This window comes from Numida meleagris, chromosome 6 (genome assembly GCF_002078875.1).
Source record: "Numida meleagris isolate 19003 breed g44 Domestic line chromosome 6, NumMel1.0, whole genome shotgun sequence".
NCBI classification, from domain to species: domain Eukaryota; kingdom Metazoa; phylum Chordata; class Aves; order Galliformes; family Numididae; genus Numida; species Numida meleagris.
Genome location: NC_034414.1, coordinates 52,705,111 through 52,725,642, shown reverse-complemented (window position 1 = coordinate 52,725,642; position 20,532 = coordinate 52,705,111). Strand labels below are relative to the sequence as shown.

The window sequence follows — 20,532 nt, the reverse complement described above, 5'->3', positions numbered from 1 at the left end:
GCAGAAAGTGGTTGCAAACCTGTAGGAGATGAGATGCTTTTCCATGATAGCACTGACTTTCTGTCAGCTGCATGGCTGTCCTCCCTAAAATAATCCAGAAAGTTGCAGTTACCCTGTGCTTCACCTGACAAAATAAAAGCATTGAGATGGCCTCTTGTCTGGTTTCACAGCATAGACAAAGCATTAGAGGACATTAATAGTACCAGATCGAAATAAGGTGAACCTCTCCGTTGTTAAATCTGTCAGTAATCTCCTCAATACTTTCAACTCCCAGAGAGCCAAATCAGGGGAGACGACAGTTGGAAATAGCTTTAAAAGGATATTATCTCATTGATTTTTGAAAGAGGGAGCTTCTTTAGCAAGAATATTGCTTTTTCGGTCTCCATCTTTAATGTTTATTCATTTGGCTGCTTCACGGGGGAATGCAAATCACAGAAATGTAGGAGCTGTACGGTAGCATGCAAAACGAGGACCACAGGGGATTCAGGGCTTCATCTCTTCATCCCAGCTTCTGAGGCAGAGAGCTTTGTGTGCTGAGGGCCTGGGAAGAAAAAAACAGCAAAAAGCAGGATTATAATATCCCTTTTTCATGCAGATGTTGAAATTCATATAATTACCTGGGATTTGTGTTTGAACCACTGTTATGCATACGTGGGTTTGTAAGAGAACAGGCAAAATAACTTATTTACAGTTATTTCACAGGGCTTCTTCAAGGTTCTATCTTACCTTTCTGTTGCTTGGTTTGAAGGTTTAAGCATTTGTAAGGCAAATCTCTAAACCTGGATTTGAATTTAAACCTCCAATGTTTTGTTAGAGTTGTCTTAAACATTCACTGGTAAACACAGGGAATGAGCAGCCGTAGGAAAGAGCCTCAATGAGGCATTTACAAACTAGGAAGTGAGTCATCTGAAAGTTACTGTGAAATTGTTTGTCGGAGACAACTACAACAGCCACCACAACATGGGGATTACTCCCACCCCCAGAATATCAGCTAGCTCACAGTGAGACTTCAGGGCAATAGGGGGAGACTGGCACCACAAGGAGGCATTTCCTTCCATCTGAATGCAGGTTACTCAAGAAGATTCTTGAAGAATCAACCTCAGTGAGGCAAGTCCTGCCCAGAATGCAAGCTCCAATGACAGTCTTTCTGGATTATTTTAGGGAGCGCAGTCTGGGATTGTTCAGTCTGGAGAAGGCTCAGGGTGACCTTATTGCCCTCTACAGCTACCTGAAGAGAGGTTGTGGTGAGGTGGGGGTAGACCACTTCTCCCATGTAACTAGCAATAAAACTAGAGGGAACGGCTTCTAGTTGCACCAGGGGAGTTTCAGATTGGACGTTAGGAAAAACTTCTCCAAGAGAGTGATCAGGTGCTGGAATGGGCTTCCCAGGAAGGTGGTGGAGTCACCGTCCCTAGAGGTTTTCAAGAAAAGTTTAGAAGTTGTAGTGAGGGACATGGTTTAGTGGGAAATATTGGTGATAGGTGGATGGTTGGACTGAATGATCTTGGAGGTCTTTTCCAACCTTGGTGATTCTATGGTTCTATGACTCATTCATATGCGTGTACACTTTACAGTGTAAAAAATACTCAACGCTACCTTAGGCATCTCTGCTATGAACTTCCAGTAGTCAGTTTAGTTTACAGAATAACTGAATGAGTTCCAGAAAACATGATTTGCCCGCAGAATTATGAAGTCATTGGCTACTAGGCCAGGCACATTAAATTTGTCGTAGTTGTATGTTCAACTGAGTCAACAGGTAATTATTATATATTAAGATACTTTTACTGTATTCTTAGTGAGAAAGGCTTGAAAAATTTAATCAGAGTTAACAGGAAAAAAACGACATTTTCAAGAGAAGCTTAAAGGAGAGATGAAAAGACTCACTGCTATAGCCAGATAGAGTTAAGTACAATATGTGGTTAATGCATTTATCCCTACTCAGTGCCAGCAGAGGAAGTAAAAGAGAGATCTGCTAAGCATCGTGAGTTCCTCTCTGCTCTCTCCCTCCTAAGATGCACTTAAGTGCAGGTGGCTGAGGCAATGTCTGCTCCTGCCAGGTTTATGTTAGCTGGGAATTTCCTTGTACCCAAGGGATACTCTACTCAGTGTTTGTGGATGGAGTTCATTCCAGTCCACATATTCAAGTGGCAGATTTGGGCTAAAAAACAAAGCCAGAGACTACAGTGATCTCACCTAGAAAAAAAGTTCAGCCTAGATGCATATTCTGCTACAAGGTCAAAGGAGTGTCTGAGGGATTTAAGCAAAGCACCATAGTCACAGTAACCTATGAAGTCAGGCCTGGTCAGTGGAAGGAGCTTAGGGTACCAAAGGGACTAATGCTGGATGTATGTTTGCTCAGCATTGTTATTACTCATATGAAATAAGAAAGGAGACGATACGTTAATTAAACTTGCAATTGAGACTTCACTAGGAGGTGTCAGAAACACCAAAGAGGACAAAAAAAAAAAAAAAAAAAAGGATTTTAAAAAACCTGGAGAACATTAAATAGGACTTAGCTAGGAAAATAACATTTGCTAATGGCTGAAATGGCTGAAGGAAAAAGTAATCAAATCTAAAAGGAATGATGCCAAAAAAAGCCTATTATTATAGTGCTAGAGAGTTCTGTGGCTTCAACCTCGGAGTGTCACTTAGATCAAGTGGAAAATAGCCATTTGAGGGAGCTAATTGAGTTGGACTCTTCATACAACAGCATAATTTCATAAATTAGAGAAGAATCTATATCAAAATGAACAAAAGCATGTCTCAGACTCAGTTCTCACTTTTAAAGGCAAGCTAGTTTAAAAATTTATATTAGCAGAACAACTCTAAAAGATTAACGTGTGAGGCTCTTTCCAAATTATCTGGTGACTAAAATGCTGTCTTGCACAGCTGGAAAGTTTATCTTTATTCCCCTGCCTGTTACTGAACTTTTCTACCTATTTGTAAGAATGGGATGTGAGCAGAAAGTAAGGTTCCAGCCCAGTGGCATTTCTTTCCTTCTAGGTAGGATCTTGCTTGTGTGTTCAACTGTACAGAGAGACAGAAAAAAAGACATATGGGTTTTACTTCTCTGATTTGTGAGATGGTGGTGGATAAAAGATGCATTCTAAAAAGCTTTCTGCATAGCCTTCTATTTGCAGAGAACCAGACCACAGCAGTGAAGCAGCATTTCTGTACGTGCTACACAGCCACAGAGCAGGGCATCCCTGTGCGTCCCTCCAAGAACAGGGTGACTTCATTTCAGCAGCATCATGAGAAAGACAAATAATGCTAAGAGAACACACAGCACTTTAGACTGCTTACAGAACTCAACAACCAGTAATAGATGAATATCACATAATTAGTATTTAATTATAGGACTTAAATTATTAGAGGCTTTACTTAATGAAATTAATCCCTCCCTTCTTATTCTCCTGCTTGGCTTAACAAAGTTGGTGGTATTTAGTGTAGAGCAAGATGCACCCACCACCAGCAGCTATTTTAGGTGAGCTACAGAAGGACCAAGACCCAGAGACTACAGACAAGAGGGCAGGCAGCAAGCAGCAACTATTTAGGTCTGTTGTTGTTCTACTCCAGGGGAGATATGTGGCTACCACATGATCCAGGGAAATTCATGATGTGGATGAAACTTGAGCTAGTAAGCCCCAGATGGTCAACAACACCCAATTTACCACCAAAGGCCAGGTTGGATAGGGTCCTGGGCATCCTGGTCTAGTGTTTGGCAGCCCTGGCTAAGGCAGGGTGTTGGATCTCAATGATCTTTAAGGTCCCTTGCAACCTAAGTCATTCCATAATTCTATGATACGATTCTAAATCTCAGCTTCTCCCAGCCTTTAGCCACCTCTCCCAGACGTACCAAGAGCTATTTTCCTTCTCCCCAGGGCTGATGCCTTCTCCGCGGGTGAGCACATGAATGCCTCCACTTCAAGCCAAGCCAAGGTCACTCTGCTTTCATTTTGAATATTTTCTTTAGGGATTCAGTCTCTCCATCTCCTAAACCTCACACTCATCAGGTAAAACAGGAAGGCAGGCAGGGAGCTGGTCCATGTTTCAAAAGAGAATGAAAGAATCAGACACAAAACAAAAGGAAATTCCGAAGCCTCCTGATTACTGTGTCACCACCTTGCCTCCTACGACCCTATACCATCAGTAATTTACTCTCCCTATTAAATGGCTGCATGATAAAATAACTTGAAAAAAGCCGAAATATGCTCGCAAAAATGCACTCTCTGGCTTGATCCTGGGTGGAAAAAGCTACTATCTGGTATTGACTCAGGGCAGGCTGTACAGTTACTCTCCAACCTTTGACAACAAGATGCTTTAGCATAACTCTTACCTGGATTTAAGATTTTCTAGGGGCCAGTTGTTGATTTTTTTCCTCATACTTTTCTCACCCAATAACATATTAGGCAGAATAAACATGCTGGGATGAAGAGATTTGGGTTTCTCTTCTAAGCTGTATAGAAATCACACTGTGAATTGCAGAATTTCATCAATGAAGAATTATTGCATTGTCGCACTTCAAAATTGCTGTAACACAATATAGCAATAGAAAAAAAAAATCTACCAAGCTCCCATATACAGGGAAGACTATGCTTATGAAGTATGTAAGTATATGGGTAACTCTGTAGGAAACCCACAAATCTCGGCAAGGTGGTACTTGTTATTTTAAAAACAAACAGAAAATAACAAGGATGTTATCCATTTGTAATTCAGGATTTGCTTATATTTATGTATGAAAGCATTTCTCCTCCTCCTCCTTTAGGAATTGTTTTTCCAATGCTTTGAAGAGAGAAGGAAGAGTTTCATGAAGACTGCTTTTCTTCAAAGACATATTTTGTCTAAAACTGTGAAATTCAAAATCACACGGTTGTTTCCTGAGGACTTCACATTCAAACACTTAGCAAAAAGATAATGCTTAGCTGGCTTCAGGATGACCAACAGTGAACAATTATTAGTTATTGAGAAAATCTATGTAGGTCCAGTTGCCACTCAATAAATGTTGTCTGAGTTTCATCAAAGCCTCTTTACATTATGCTGTTGATGTAACACAATGTCAAAGTTAATATATATTATGGTTATGGGTTTTTACAGTATAAAAAAAGGCATAAAAGGGAGTGTGGTATGATACAAAGAAGTCCTTCATACTTTGAACAGTATCTGGTTCCAGTCCTGCCATATGCAATTAACTGGAGATCTTACCAAAGTAAGATCTCTTGCCTTCAAAGGCTATTTGCTTTCCCAGAAATTATGTAGAATAGCTGCCATTCAATGATGCAGAAGGTAGGCGTCTCCTTTTGCAAGGGCTATGGATTTTACTCAGCCCCTACTACTGGGTATGGTGAGAGTGGTATGATTATATATATATATAAATTTATATATATAAATATATATATATATTTAAGGCTATATATGCAAGCATTCTTCTTAATGAGAATACAAGTGTTTACACCACACAGGTTCTCTAGACAATTTCTGGACGGATTAAAAAGATGGTAAAGGGGGAAAATACAGATGCTGCATTACCAGGCCCTGCAGCAAGTGACATTTCATTTCCTCTTCTGGTGTAATCCATCCCCACTGAATGCTACAGTCCACAGGATTATCCAGTTTCCAACCTCAGACAGACCACAGTGGCAGTGTCGTATACTGACATCCTTTTGGAGTTCATGATTTAGTGTTCACAAATATCTGAATGTATTTGCACATAATTGTATGGGCTTTTTTTTTTTTTTTTTTTGCTTTCATCTTCATGATGAATGGCTTTTGCATTACAGATCTTTCAGCAAGATGTCTCCTTCCATGAAAGGTAGCAAAAGTTCCGCCTGAATCCATGTGATTTTGGGTATGGTGCATGTATTTATGTATACCCACTGCAGAATCCACTTCTTTCTATGAATAGTGTATTTTAAAAAACAAAAAAAAAACCAAACAAACATTAAAAAAAACCATCAAAACAAACAAAGAAACCCACAGTCCTCCGTGTTTCCAAGAGAGTTTCAATTATATCTGGCTCCTCTCTTTTTAACATTTCTACATCGATTTGCAGTGCAAACTTGGAAACCTCTCTTGCAAGGTGAATCTTTCTATCTTGCATTCTTCACAAAACTATGAAGCCACGCCTTTCAGGAGATGAAGCCAAATTGATATTACTTCAGAAATGGAAGTAAATATTCAGGGAATCCATTTAGCAGCTTCACTGTTGCAGTTATACAGTAAGTTGCTCTGGGGTAATGTTTTGTCATTCGTTTTTACACTTGACAAAATCTAATGATTATATTGCCAGGATGAGTGTACTGTAAGATGTCATTAAGCTCCTACCAGGTTTCCTATTTGAAAACTGCCTTGTTAGGTCTATTTAACTTGCAGCATATTTAACTATTAACAGGGCACAATCAGCATTTTGATTTACTTTTGGGGATGAGAGAAAGAAAAATGTTGTCCTGCATCTTGGAGTTTAAGGATGTGATCTCCCTTTTGTCTTGATGGTCAGTGAGATTTTGTGCATGGTTAATTTAAAATGGATGTCAGTCGTACATACATGCATTCACACACATACACACACAAATGGCTGAGACATAACCACAAGGGGTACTGAATAAAGCAAATAATTCACATTCTAAGGCTGGTTTTGCTGGCTTTTATCACTGTTCTTATATCAGGACTGCTAGTTTCAGCCCACTTGTAAGACTCTCATTAATCTTAATTCATCCTCCATCTACCTTAAAACATGCCTTGAAGTCATTTTTTTTCCCAGCCCTTTTAAACCACGCTCAATCTCCCAGGCTAAAGACAAATTTATCAAATTCATACAGCACCATTCAGCACCTTGGAATATTTCAGCCTTTTGAGAAAATCTCCTTGGGTCTTCACTGCACCTTCTTGAGCCTCGCTTCTCACATTCCCCCCAAAATCCAGGATTGTTTCATTAATTACCAGCATCACCACCACTGCAATATAAATCTCCGGCCATGAGAGCTAAGTACAATTGTTTCAGAAAAGATGACTCTTCTCTGCACAGACTATGTCACTTCCTCATTCATCACCCTCAAGTGATCACAACTGAATTACTTCCCACCACTGCCACTCATTTTTCAGGCCTCTTGCTAATTCATGGAGGCTTGTTAAAATGCTGCAAGCAAAGGTGCCCTTCTGATCTTTCCAAGCATCCACTAAATGGTTTGAATTTATTCATTGGACTGAGCTCATCCTGGGTCATGTCTCTTTTTTTGTGTGTGCCTCATTGACTTTTAAATTTTCATTAAAGCTGCAGCATCTCCTTTTGTTTGAAGACAGATCTATTGAGGAAAGTTACTGTTTTGAAGAGAAAGGGGTTAAAAATATCTACATGAAGCAACCATAGCTACAACAGAAATGGAACACTATACACAAGAAATAAGCTTTGTGCAGAGCTATCAGGGGCTTAGACTAGGAGGAGTTTCAGTTTGGTCTTTGAAACATCTGGGGAGAAAATGGCTCCCCTTGCAAGCAAAGAGGATATTTCTAAAAGACACGTTCCAATAGTAAGTACTACCTTTTTAGCTTGCATTTTGAATTCAAACTAAACAGCATTTTCAAAATACAGAGAAATAAAATGATTGCCTGTGCTATGTCGCAAAGCTTCCACCTGACAACAACTGATTAGTTTAGGTTTTCAAGCTTTCTTGCATTCCTGTCTCTGGTATATTGAATTTCAGAGCTGAAAGACTGAGGAGAGTCACAGGAGGAAATGAAGAGGTCTCCCAAGTCAATACAGGTTAGGGCAAATGCCAACCTGATTGAAGGACTGACACAGTGCCTGCCTCCACCATGGTAAAGATGGGACTTTACAAAAATAGTGAAATAAAGAAAACAACGTAAGGAACAAGATCTTCTCCTTGACCTTGTCATCCACTTTGCCTCTCATAATGATACAATATTTAATATCTGCCCCAGAAATCCATGCAGCGGAGAAAGATGCACTGCAGAAGAAATGTTTCTCAGCCTTCATCCTCCAGTGCCCTCTGGAAAATGATGCAAATGTTGCCACTGAAAGATATTACTAACAAGAGCGGTAGGCAGAAAAAAGCATCCAAAGAGTTGTTCTTCCACGTGTTCTCATCTTGAGCAGCTTAGGATCAAGCAGGTTTTGTGGCTTCCCTTTTTAGGTAGCTGCTGCCCCTCAGTGCCACCTCCAGTGAGCAGCACTTCAGGGGGAACAGACATCGTGTAATTACTTCTCCTTTGTTCTTGGGCACTAAATTCCAGCTCAATATAGAGAAGCTTTCAGCCAGCGCTAATACATGTGTTCAACATATCTCTCTCTCTGGCCCCCTTGCACAGTCATGGTGATCACAAGGAAATGAGTTATGAGCCCTCATAATGCTATTTATTCTTTACTTCATGGGCAAAATTTGCAAGATCCTTTTCCAGATACTCTTCAATGGGATGCCATAAAGGGCACTTTCATACAACTTGGTAATATTGATGTCTCTCCCAGCACCTCTTTCCTCATAGGTGAGCCTCAGAATGTATCCAGGCATTGAGTCACACTGAAGCCACTTAAAATCTTAGTTTTTCCCTTTAGGTATTATCTCTTCCTTTACAATAAAAGCAACAAAAATACTGTTTTGAAGAATTGTAATAGCTATGTCTGAGGTAATTGTGCAGGATAGCTAAACACTTCTTTCAGAAATAATATCGTGGGATTTTTCACAAAAACAGCTTTTGTTCATCTGATTTTCTACCCCTTATTGACAAATATTTTTCAAAATAGTTGCTATTTTAGGCATTTTGCTGAGCTTTCAAGGCAAAAAGAAATGAACAAACAAACAACCCCACTATTCTCAACAACTGAAGTTAATGTTAGCCTTTTGTGGCTAAGGAGACAAATATATTTAACAAGTATTTGCATGCCATAGTGCTAGCCAAAATACTTACGCATCTGATGAACTTATTTCTAGCTAAACTGTTCACATACAGCTTCTGTTTTCTAAAGGTCTGTTTTGTGATACAAAGACAAAATTCCTGGGGTGTGCATGCTGCAACTCCTCTTGAAATCCCACCCCACTGTGTTAATGGGGTAAGATTTGTGCAGATGTGTCCTTGTTCTAGTACCCATCCCCTCCTGGACAATCACAGCAATGGGCTACAGAGCTATGCCTGCAGAAAGCAGACCCATGTGGCTTTGAACATGGTCCCATCCTTTCTCAGAAATAGTAAATACTGTTAGTGTTGAAATGATCGTGGCAATGTTCTTGTGAAACAGGGAGCTGCTTCTTTTAACCTCATCTTAGATCCAAGCCTCAGCTGGAATACATGAGAATCCCCAGTGTATTGGCCTCTTGGAAATGTACAGTTGTTAAGTACTTAGAAGTCTGGCTCTAAATAACACTGAAAACTAGTGTCTGGTGTCAAAAATTCTTCAAATGAAATTTTTCAAATCTTATTCCCTGCTATAAATAACACCAAGGTCTGCTGCACCAACCCAATTATTCTGAGCCTTGGCTAACTTGTAAACCCTTCTTAGGAATGGCACTGACTTGGAAGCAATCTAATAATTAAACCACTGACATTTCAGATGTGCAAAGACAGAGTGAAAGTCCAGTTTCCACAGCATGCCTATCTAATTCAATATTTTTTTTAGCCTATACTCAGCTAAGTTAAGCAGGATGACTCTTCTAGGATCCTACTCTCCTCGCCGGGGTAAAAAAGTCAAGACCTGCTCTAACCTCTTTGAACATTCATAGAGACTTTATAATATGTAAACACACCTTCATTCCATTAGTTAGCACTAACACTGTTTCCACAGCTCATTATTTCCTGCGTGAAATAATGTTTAATTAGTGCTGAATTACAAAGGAATTGCTATGGAACTACATAAACCATCCTTGCAAATTCCCTAATGAATTCAACGTGATCGCTGCCATTGCATTGAATTCTAAATGAATTCATAATGATTAGAAACTCAAGGCATACCTGCCTTTCATCGATCGGTGTGTGACAGCAAGATTTCTTTATAAACAAGAGTCATGCAGACAATATGTTGATACCAGTATCTAAAGATTTTTAGCTCCTCTTGGGAGAAAGCTGGTGGCTGTGGCATTTAAATCCAAGGCTACAGTGATAAATGAATCAAATCTTCTTAGTTTTTCCCAGGCCTTTTGGGGTTGGAAAGTTACCAGCCCTGCTGAATGCACAAAGGAATTTAGGTTTCTGCAGTGAAAAGAGGGATGATACTGGATTTAATCAGAGGTATAAAACACGCAGGGTCTTAGCTCAGGTACAGCTCATGCTCACAAGACTGTCTTCCCACAAACCTCTTTTATTTGCCATTGCTGTCACATAGAAAGTTTCTCTGTTTTTGCTGGCTGATGGATTGGATCCCAAGTTCACAAAGTTGCTTTGTAGAGGCTACTGTCTTATGTCTGTACCCACAGACCATCCAGCCCCAGCTTTCACCTCTGCGCTGCAAACCCAGAAGAAACATCGGCAATCCCACAACGGGGACATCTGCCTTTGGAGTAAACTGCAAACAACCTTTTCCAGCTATTTCAATACTCTCATTCAATATTTTTCCAATCATGCTTATGATCTTGGGGTAATCATGTTGGGACTCAGATCAGTATATTCCATCTTTGATGGGTAATTCAATTTTCCTGTCTAAAATTCAGGTTATCATAGTCTCCCATGCACTGAATCCTACATGCCTTGAAACCAATGCCAAAACCGCTACTAATTTCTGTAAGAATACTCTCAGGCACATATATACAGAGATTTATTTTTTTTTTACTTTTCACTCTCACAATCTTCCCAGTTTGTAGTATCCTTCAGACTTTGACATGTGGAACAGGTTAGGCTCACACAAACATTTCACTTTAATACCCACTATGTAAGATTTATTCCCACAGACTTATATTGGTCTGTGTTCAAATTAGCAATGGTTCCAGGCAGTCTGCTTCCTTAGGCTATGCTGGCATAAATCTACTGACTTTGGGGGAGTTACTTCTGATTTTCACTGATAAATGCAAGAAAGGACTCAGCGCTCCACCTAAGAGGCTCAGATTAGATTCCTCCTGGCTCCATTAATGTTGCCACTGGTATTCTTTGTGTGTTTCTTTTGCTGTTGTAAGTGCTTTTTCCCCACCTTTTAAGCCATCAAGGTAACTGAAAGCCCTTTCCTTTACTGAATTCCCAAACTGATCTCTCAGTCTGCAGTGAACTTGAATGCACTTTGCAAAAAAAACTTCTGTCTCTGAACTATACACAGGGAATTGAATTAGACAGAACAATCTGGGTCATTGAATCTTGTCCCTTGTAATCTCAGCAAACTATAATAGCTGCTTAGTCCAGATTGGTCTGCAGAACAACCCCTCCCCACATACCACAAACCGCAAGATGGTTCTTCACTACTCAAGAAGCAAACTCAGGACCATTTGTTAACTTTTTACCCCTAAATAGTAAAAGCTGCCTAAATTTTAATAAACATCAGAGGAGAAAAGGTCAGCATAATTCTGTTTGATGAGACACAGGTGGTATTTACAAGGTACTTGACTTCAGGGGACAGCATTGAATGGACTGGACCCAGAGGAGGATATACAACACATGAGTCCAAACTCCACTACATGCTAACATACCTCAGAAGTAGGGTAGTCATAGCATTGGTGTCAGTCAGAGACAGACTTAAGAGGGGGAAGAGAAAAAGTTCTTATAACTCAACCATCACTTGTACGTGAAGTATTTGGGGTGAGCTCTCAAGCAAAGAAAAATTACACACACCACCTGTCTATGGAGCTGGAACTGGTCCTCGAATTTCAGTGCTCTAGGACTATCTCTGTTTATAATCACACTCCCAATTATGGGCTCTGTTTGTGCAGGTTGACTTTGGCAAGATGCAGATAGGAATCTTCTTAAGTTCAAATGGGAGCTTGGTGCAACTGACTTATAACTGTGAGAGTCAACAGTTGGGTAAAGAATCCTTTCAACATGCTTAAACCAGGTCAAGATGTAGACATACTGTGCATTGCTACAGGCAAATGTTGAGGAAATTACACTCCCATCTAACTTCTGGCAGAGTTGATCTATTCCTAAGTCTCATTAAAAAGGTTTATTTCTGACATGTTCTGGTTTGCACTAAATGTTCTATACTTTAAAAGTAATAACATGGTGGAATATCCTCCCCACAAGCTATTCTGCTCTCCTTCCAAGTGATGCAATCTGAGACAGATCAGGATGTGTTTGTGTTGTCTGAGCACCCTTCTGTTCTGACCTCATGCCCAATGGCTATGAAGACAAGGCCTGGTAATCATGCATAGTCTAGAGATAAGTGTGTGAAGACATCAGGAAACATTCCCATCACCAGCCTAAAGTAAGCATTTCCTACAAAGTACCATCACTCTCTTGTTGTCTGGCATGGATGCTGCTGGCCCCACTCTCACAGCTTTGAATGTTTGACCCTTTTGAAATGGTTGAACACATTTGACCCTCCCATGAGAAGTGAAGAAGGTTGAACACAAGTCTAATTCCTAGCTGTGCAATATGCACGATAATGAGCCTCAGCAACTCATTGGCAGGCAGTGACTTTAAGTGGTATGCATGCAAAATATGCAGCTACATTAACCAGTCAAGCAAGGAAGCAGAGACATTTCCTGAGGTGGGAAACATATTGAAATGCTAATAGACCCCAGCAGGTGTTGTTGGTCTTTTGGGGAAAGATACCTAGGAGGAACTTCTTAATTGTATGTTCACCAGATCCTTTCAGCAGATCAAAAGAGACCACTGATAAGAGCAAATAAACTTTGATATATGCCTTTCACTACTGGTACTAATTGGAAGGAAATTCCCTGGCCTGTGGACCAATGCACTTAATTTAAAAGCATTGGAAATGTTAATTGAATAAGGGGGGAGGGCTGATTAGAAGCATGACCTCATGTCTAAAATGATAATGAAGGCTCTTGACACCTGAACAACAAAAGGTCATGAAAGTATAAACAATGAGATGAGAAAGAACCATCAGCTAGAGCGCAGACAGTGACATATGAGTCTCATGTGAGTAAGGGCGTTGGGTGGAGAGGAAGCTGCCAGCTTCAGGGCTGGGACAGTCACACACACTGTAAAATGGAAGATCCATATTCTTATTAACCTCTGTAAGAGTTTCAGGGCTCTAATTGAAAGCAGAGTTTTGCTCTTAAATGCTTAGCTTTCTTCCCATCAAGAACCCAGTGTTGTTGGGCAAAGTTGTACCTGAGTTACCCAGCATTGTACAGGTCAGAGAAGATTACCTCCAAATGAGGAGTTAGGGAGGCTGACAGATAACCCTCAGATAACCCGCTAGAAGGGGTATGCAGAGATATGCAATCTACTCCTACTTAGAAAAGGTCATTCCCTTGCCTTCAGCAAGGAGAGTCCCATAATTAGGTCAATAGCTGGATTTCTGTTGTTGGGAGAACAGGACTTGGGGGCATGTCTCATCTCCTTGACAGAATCCCTTGTATACAGATGTGGAGCTAGAGCAAAGCAAAAGAGAAGGCAATGGATGCATTAGTTTTGAATTTCATTTTGGACAGTAATTGCCTACATAAATGTTGTGTTTGAAAACTGCTAAACTTTATCAAGTGTATATTCTTTAAAGATTTCCTTTTAACTTTCCTCAGATATCTCTGTTACAATATTATAAAATAATTTTTGCAATGCATGAAAAGGATATCATGAGCAAAGGCTGTTGTTTGTTTTCCAGAAAAATGTTGCAAGACCTGCAAAGGGCTGTTTTCCCTCTTCAGTCTCATCATTGCACATGATGGCTGTATCTTAAATTGCAAAGTTTGAGGGTGTGTTTAGGGTTATTGGTGTTTTTGTTGGGTGGTTGGTGGCTTTTTGTCTGTTGAGACATAAATGAGGATAAACCCAAACAGAGTCAAAGTAGAGAAAGGGCATATCTTGTAGCTCAACATTTTCCTCCTGGAAAATCTGTAAGACAATAGGTTTATATCAACTCGGCAATATCCCTAGTCTTCCCATCCTCATTTTCAGTACCAAAGCAGCAGTACAGTGTGGTGGGAGAAAAAAATGCAGTGAGAAGATAGATGCGTGGATGTGCTCTGAGAATTTGTGGATGGTTAGTAATTTCCCACACAGAGAATTTGTTTGCAAACTGCTGAACCTCTACTGAGTATATTCCCTCAAGAGTTTCACTCCACCTCTCTTCTGAAGTCTGTTTTTACATTTTCAGCCTTGCTTGCAGTCTTCAGATTCCACTTACAAATTCTGCCAGCCTCCTAACTCTTCTATTCCCAAACCCTATTAATATCTGACCTAAAGTGCCTTCAATTCTCACTTTTTCCTTCATACATACTTTACTATCACTGCCTTTCATGCTGATGGCAATCCAAGAAAAAAAATCTTATCTTCCTCACTCTTCTTCACAAAGTAAGTCAAATTCTCCTCCCAATAATTCCTGTTCACTGCCATATTAGCTTAAAATTATTTGCATTCAATTCTTCGAGCCCGTTTTGGTGATACTTAGCACAGCACTACCAAAGCCTCTCCTACATGTTGCGACGTTGTTACGCATATTGAATCGACTTCATGAAATACACTGTATTCCCGTGAAGGTTTTTTTTTTTTGTTTTGTTTCTTTTCTTTTTTGAAAAAAGGAAAAATAAAAACAAAAAGAGAGAGGAAGGAGGAGTATTTCCAGTTGGAGGAAGTGGGTTAGATGTGACATCAATTGCATTTGTAGTAATCAGCCTATAAAGAGGCTTAGTACAACCATCTCCTTCCCTTATTAGCTTCCTTAGAAATTATGCACACTTCCACAGCTTCTCAGGAATGATCTATACATTGGTAGATTCAATTTGTTTAGTATGTGCCATCACAAAATATGATTTTCAGCTAAAAAAAAATGTGTGTTTTGCCTGCTGACCCCCAAAAGCTACATCATCCAGCCAAAACAGAGCTCTTAAAAGTGGGAAGCCTGTCACTCAGATAGCAGAGCTGAGAGGGCCAGGAAATGCACTCCAGACAGACATCCAACTCATGCAGCTGCCCCGCAGTCCCCTCTGAGAACCTGATTCTCTGGGAAAATGAGCAGTTCTCAGCCAGTGTTTTCCTTCAGACCTCGTGATGCCAGCTGAAACTGTACTTTCTCATAAAATCTTGATAATAATAATAATCATTGAAAACTGCCAGTCTAAATTAAGAGACTCTGCTTCTCAAGATGCCTCACTACATCTAACGAACCCAACATGCCCAAGCAGGAGGTGAGGTTTTCCTCAGTAACGTGTCCCAAAACCATCAGCAGTGACTACCTGAACTCCTGCCAAGCTGCCTCCATTCTCCTCTTCCATTGCTACTGTAAGAGTTCTCATTTCTCCTCCTGACTGCTGTAGTTGCTCAGATGCCACACAACCCTCCAAACAGTGGACAGAACCCTCAGTCCTACAACCCCTACAGCACTTTGTGAAGTTCCTGAGAGGAGTTCCCACCAGCGATGCTGCTGATATTATTGTTTCCTTCCTCTCCTCAGCACTTACCACAAATCTGGTCTTTGTACTCATTTAACCTGGTTATCATACTGGGCTGACATTTTTACGAGTAAAATTTTCTGCTGATGCTTGTGGAAAGTCCTGTTTTGTCTGAGGCACTGCCTCCAGGGGATGGTGGTAAGAACCCTGTTGGTGGGATGTTTAAAATTAGACAATAGTCTGTTCAGTGTACAAATAAGGAGTAGTCTTGCCCCAGTACAAAAATTGGCTAAATGGCAGAGACTCTTCTGCCTATAGGTGCTCTGAATGTGCCTATACTCTGCTCTCCTGAACTGTATATCCTGGATGGTGATCAGAGAGGAAGCGGAAAACAGCTGCAAAATGGATATCAGAAGTCTCAAATTATTTTTGTCTCTCAGATTGCTCACTGCTTTGTAAGATATTTTTGGGGGAGCAATACTTCAGTACTCCAGCCTCATCCAGCATGTTTTGTGGAGTAGAAGGGCTAAACAAATTCATAAATAACTGTGAACACACACAAAAACGTTATGAGTTTAGGGAAGGCCCATGTAGATCCCTTTAGCCCTTGTAATCTCTTTCTTTTTCACACCTTGTTGATCTGGTTTTCCTTTCAACTCCACGACTTGTCAGAGTTGATACAAGTCCTGTTAACAAACTAGTCCAGATGCCAATCACCTATCTTTCTTGTTTACATGGTTATGTTTAGTTTCGTCTTTGCTTACTGTGGTGACTTACCATTGGTTAAATCCTATGAGATCACTTTAGGAATTCATAGAATAGAATCACAGAATTAGGTAGGTTGGAAAAGACCTACAAGATCATCCAGTCCAACCACCTACCTACCACCAATAACCCCAGTAAACCATGCCTAATTCGTTGCCATTCAGCACAGGAATCTAACCCTATACAATGCAGGGTTATTTCTACCTTACCTGCATTTTAATAGTTCTTCCAGTCCATTATACTGTAGACTATGTAGCCCTTCCCGCCAGACATTAGCACATTTTGACCTCAATTTGAGAGGAAACGAAGTATTGCAAATGACTTTTCCATGACTAAAGCTCCAGATAAGGTTTTACAAATGGAAGAGCCAGCCACAGAGCATCATCTGTGTTACACCCTCTGATTAAAAAAAAAAAAGAAACATCCAGCTACTACAGGCTGTCCCACCACTTGTGACACTGCCACCCACTGCTTTGCACGATTCATCCAATTTTAAAAGTAACAATTAAAAGGTGCCTCTCAATCCTCTAAGATTAAAACACAGGCTGTTCTCAGCAGAATTGTCAGGCAGGTTTGTGCTCAAGTACGCATTCCTTCATACACAACCACTGGTACCCAAAGCTCAGAGCTTGCCTATCACCACATACAAAGAGAGACGATGTGCACTGCTCCTCCTGCAGCATTTGCCACTGCCTCAGAGTGCAAGCTAAGCACAGCAGCAGAAGCATTTTGTTGTTAATGTTAACAGTTTGGGAGTATGTATTTATCACCGAGGAGACTTGACAACTTGTACAGACATTTACATTTGCATCAAATCCCAGTTTATTCCCACGAGAGGCAATAGTTAACTCCATGTACTTCACAAATGCTAGCAACTCCATGTTCGTGCCAGGGTAAATTTCTCCCTGTGGCATTCTCTGCTTCCAGCCCCTACGTGTTGTGCAGCTTGGCTTGTTCACTATTACAAGTCTCAGAACTGCTTCAGATTTTTATTATTTTTCCCCCTAGTTAGCTGAGATATTTGGAAATTTTCTGTGGGAAACAAAAGAGCAAAAATAGACCCTGGCATGGTGCTTTGTTCTTTCTTATTCACAACTTGCTTTTAAACAGAGATCGAGTTCAGCATCTCACTTCTTTTGACCAGCAAGTCTATGTGCTCCTGAAAAGCTTTCAAAGGGAAAATTTCATAAAGCCTCAAATGTGCCTGTGAAAGGAAGCTTCAGACACTTTGTATTTTCATCAAAAGGTTCTTAACAGACTCAAATAAATACAGAACAACCTTCTTCCACTAGAAGTTAAAAAAAAATACTGTTGTTTTTTCAAAAATTGGCAGAACAACTACACACACTTTGGATTTATAGGTGCTTTCAAAGTGTAAAGTATCATTTTGTTCTGATTTCAAGGGGACAAGTACAACGGAACAAATTCAGGGGTTCCTCTACTTGCTTGTCAGCTGTAGGAAATCATTCACTATGAACAAATCACATCTTACATATTCTTAGTATTAACCTCCAACCAAATGTCAATGTAAGACACTATTCTACAGAAATATTTTTTTTTTCCTTAAATTTCAAGAATAAAAATTAAGTTCAGACTGTGGAAAGGTCAGTTGGCTTAAGTTTTTGTTAAAAACCAAGACAGGTTTGGATAAGGATCACTGGATTCAAGCGAATACGTGCTGGCTTCTCTCACAGCTGACAATCTCTCCCCCAGTTTGGTTTTTTATTTCAATTCTCTGCTAAAAAGGAGTTGAAGAAACCCCCAGGCCCACATAATTGCTCGCTATTGTCTCCCAGGCCAGCAAAGAAAGCAAAACTTCAAAGCCTGATATATCTGTTACTAGTTAGGAGGATAATGTAACCATGCATATTACAGCAATGCCTGTGGGATAGCTACAATGTGGCCTCTCACTGTGGGGAAGTAGCAGACGGTCACAGCCATGGAAAGTCTGTAACACAAGCAGGGAGGTGAAAACCACATTGTTGTTCTAAACTTCCTTTGGAGATGCATTTCTAAGTTAGGAAGTAAATCAATCATTGCAGAAGCTCCCTCTGACCCAGGAGCCTAGAACAGACAATGCATTCAGAAGTTTTTAGATAAAATCCAAGTTTTGCTGGAAAACATGTCTTGTGAGACAATGTGGATTGCTGAGTTTGATGAACTTCTAGCTCAAGTGTTGTGGTAGCCTGTTTTTTCTTGGTTCCGTTGCAGAACCAGCAGCCTAATGCTTCTGGTCACCTGTTCAGTGCTATCCACTGATGGATCACAGTCAAAACCAGGGATGCGGTCTGAATCAGACCAGTGAAATGTGAATTTGCCCTTACTAACCTTGCTTTGGTGCCATAGGGCACCAAATGCAAAGAGGAAGCATTGGTTTCCCACTGACCCTCATGAACTCTGGGTGTAGAGGTAGAGGGAGCAGTCACTTGTTGCTGATCACAACAAAATGTCCCTGTCATGACAACAATTGAGCCCATGTTTACTCAAGCATGAGAACATGTTGTGATTCTTCTAGAATAAAGCCATTCTTACTTAAGAACCTAGAAATTACTTTTAAGAAAATCCACAATTCTACTGGCATTTGCAATTCACATCTAGAGCCAAACCCAGTGCTTAGACTCCAACTCATCGATAATCAATCCATAATATCCTAAAGTAATTCATTTCATCTGAAATACAGAATGATGTTTTTCTCTGAATGCAAACAAGGTAAGGTTCCTAGGTTAGAATAAAGATGATACTGTTCAGGAAAAAGTAGGTGTTGTGACAGCAGGGGACTGAAAACGAACAGAACTGTGCTATCTCTCCTGGTTTGTTTACAAGTCCTGGTATCAGTCATCAGTGCCTGAAGCTAGAGGAAGCGAGGGCTTCAACCAGCTCTTTAAAGTGTAGATTGAGTTACTCCCGTTGTTGATGTTCGATGTGGATCATTTAATTCATTCAGCAGAAAATGTGAAAATCATGTGTCTACAGCAAGTTAGCCCAGCAGCAAGTCGTCTTGAGAGCTTAGTTTTCTCTCTTTTATTAGGAAGCACTGAAACATATCCTAGTGGCTACATCAGTGGCTCCACTAATGTTTCTGGCAGAAGAGAGGTAACTGGTGCTTCATGCTGCAGGGGTTTAAGATGGTATATTCAGTAGTTCCAGATGACACACAGATGATACCAAGCCTGCCTGTGAAAGCGCTTGCAGCCACTCAATGTCAAATAAAAAAAATGTTCACCACTACTTTTTTTTTGCTGAAGGTTAAGAAATGTGTCTGAATTATAACAACAAAAACCAAGAGACATTACACTTCTTCCTTCCCTTCCTTCAGATGCCACAGTGCATCGTTCATGCTCCCAATTTGTCTACTCAAGGAGTCCCAGAGCAGTGATGGTGATACAACTAGGGTCACCTCTGCAGCAAAGGGGTGAGAGGAGATGGGATTAACTGGGAAGTTAAAGCCTCTCCCATGGCTACTGCAGAGAACAGGACATGGGTCTGTTCACTGTAGGGGAATGAGAAGCCACATGGTAGTTCTTCTGTATGTACCTGCCTGAATATTGTTCTCTTTTGACAGGGAGAGAAGGGGAAAGATATGCAACTACAACCCCCTACAAGGAGTTCAGGGATCTCAGCACAGTATTCTGACTGATGCACAGTACAGGGTACACACCCAAATTTTACGTAGGTTCTCACTGACATATATTTTTCTGTCCCATTGTGAAGTCTGAGCTACAGAAGCCCTGAGGTTCTCACCTCCACATATCTGTGATTTGTGTACTTTTACTTGCCATTACTCTTCAGCCTAAGAAAACGCGCTGTCCAGAATGAGGCACAATAGAATCATAGAATAACAGAATAGCTTAGGTTGGAAGGGACCTTAAAGATCATCTAGTTCCAATAAATGATAGGATTCAAGCACTGACGTCCAGTAAGTTCCCAGATGTTCAGAAATAGTAGGCAAATCCTTGTTTTGCATTATGTTTTCCATTTTCTGGTGGAAAATTACATTAAATAATCATTTTCATGGGACATGGAAAATTCCACCTGCAGTATTTGTGTTCTATTATTGCAGACGAGGGAAATTGTAGATATTGTTTACAGAGGCAGACAGCTTGTTTATTCAGCATTAGCTTGAGCTGGCCAACCAGCTTTAAAATAAAACTCCATGTGAAAAGCTTGCAGGAACCAAAATGATTTACCATCAGAAATATCCGTTCATCCAATAAACTCAGCTAAAACTTCCAAATACAGCCTGCAGTTTGATTAATGTAAGAGTCTATAGAGCCATGCTTTAGCTGGGACTCAGGATATTGCTGATCACTTATTTTTGATGGATGGG

General features: G+C 40.3%; 1 long non-coding RNA gene across 1 annotated transcript in view; it reads right to left on the bottom strand.

Moving 5' to 3' along the window:
- Positions 368 to 20,532, bottom strand: part of LOC110402057 — a 34,526-nt gene continuing 14,361 nt past the window's right edge. The window contains exon 2 of the long non-coding RNA XR_002440870.1: positions 368 to 541. This is a non-coding gene — a long non-coding RNA (uncharacterized LOC110402057). The remainder of the gene's footprint in view (positions 542 to 20,532) is intronic.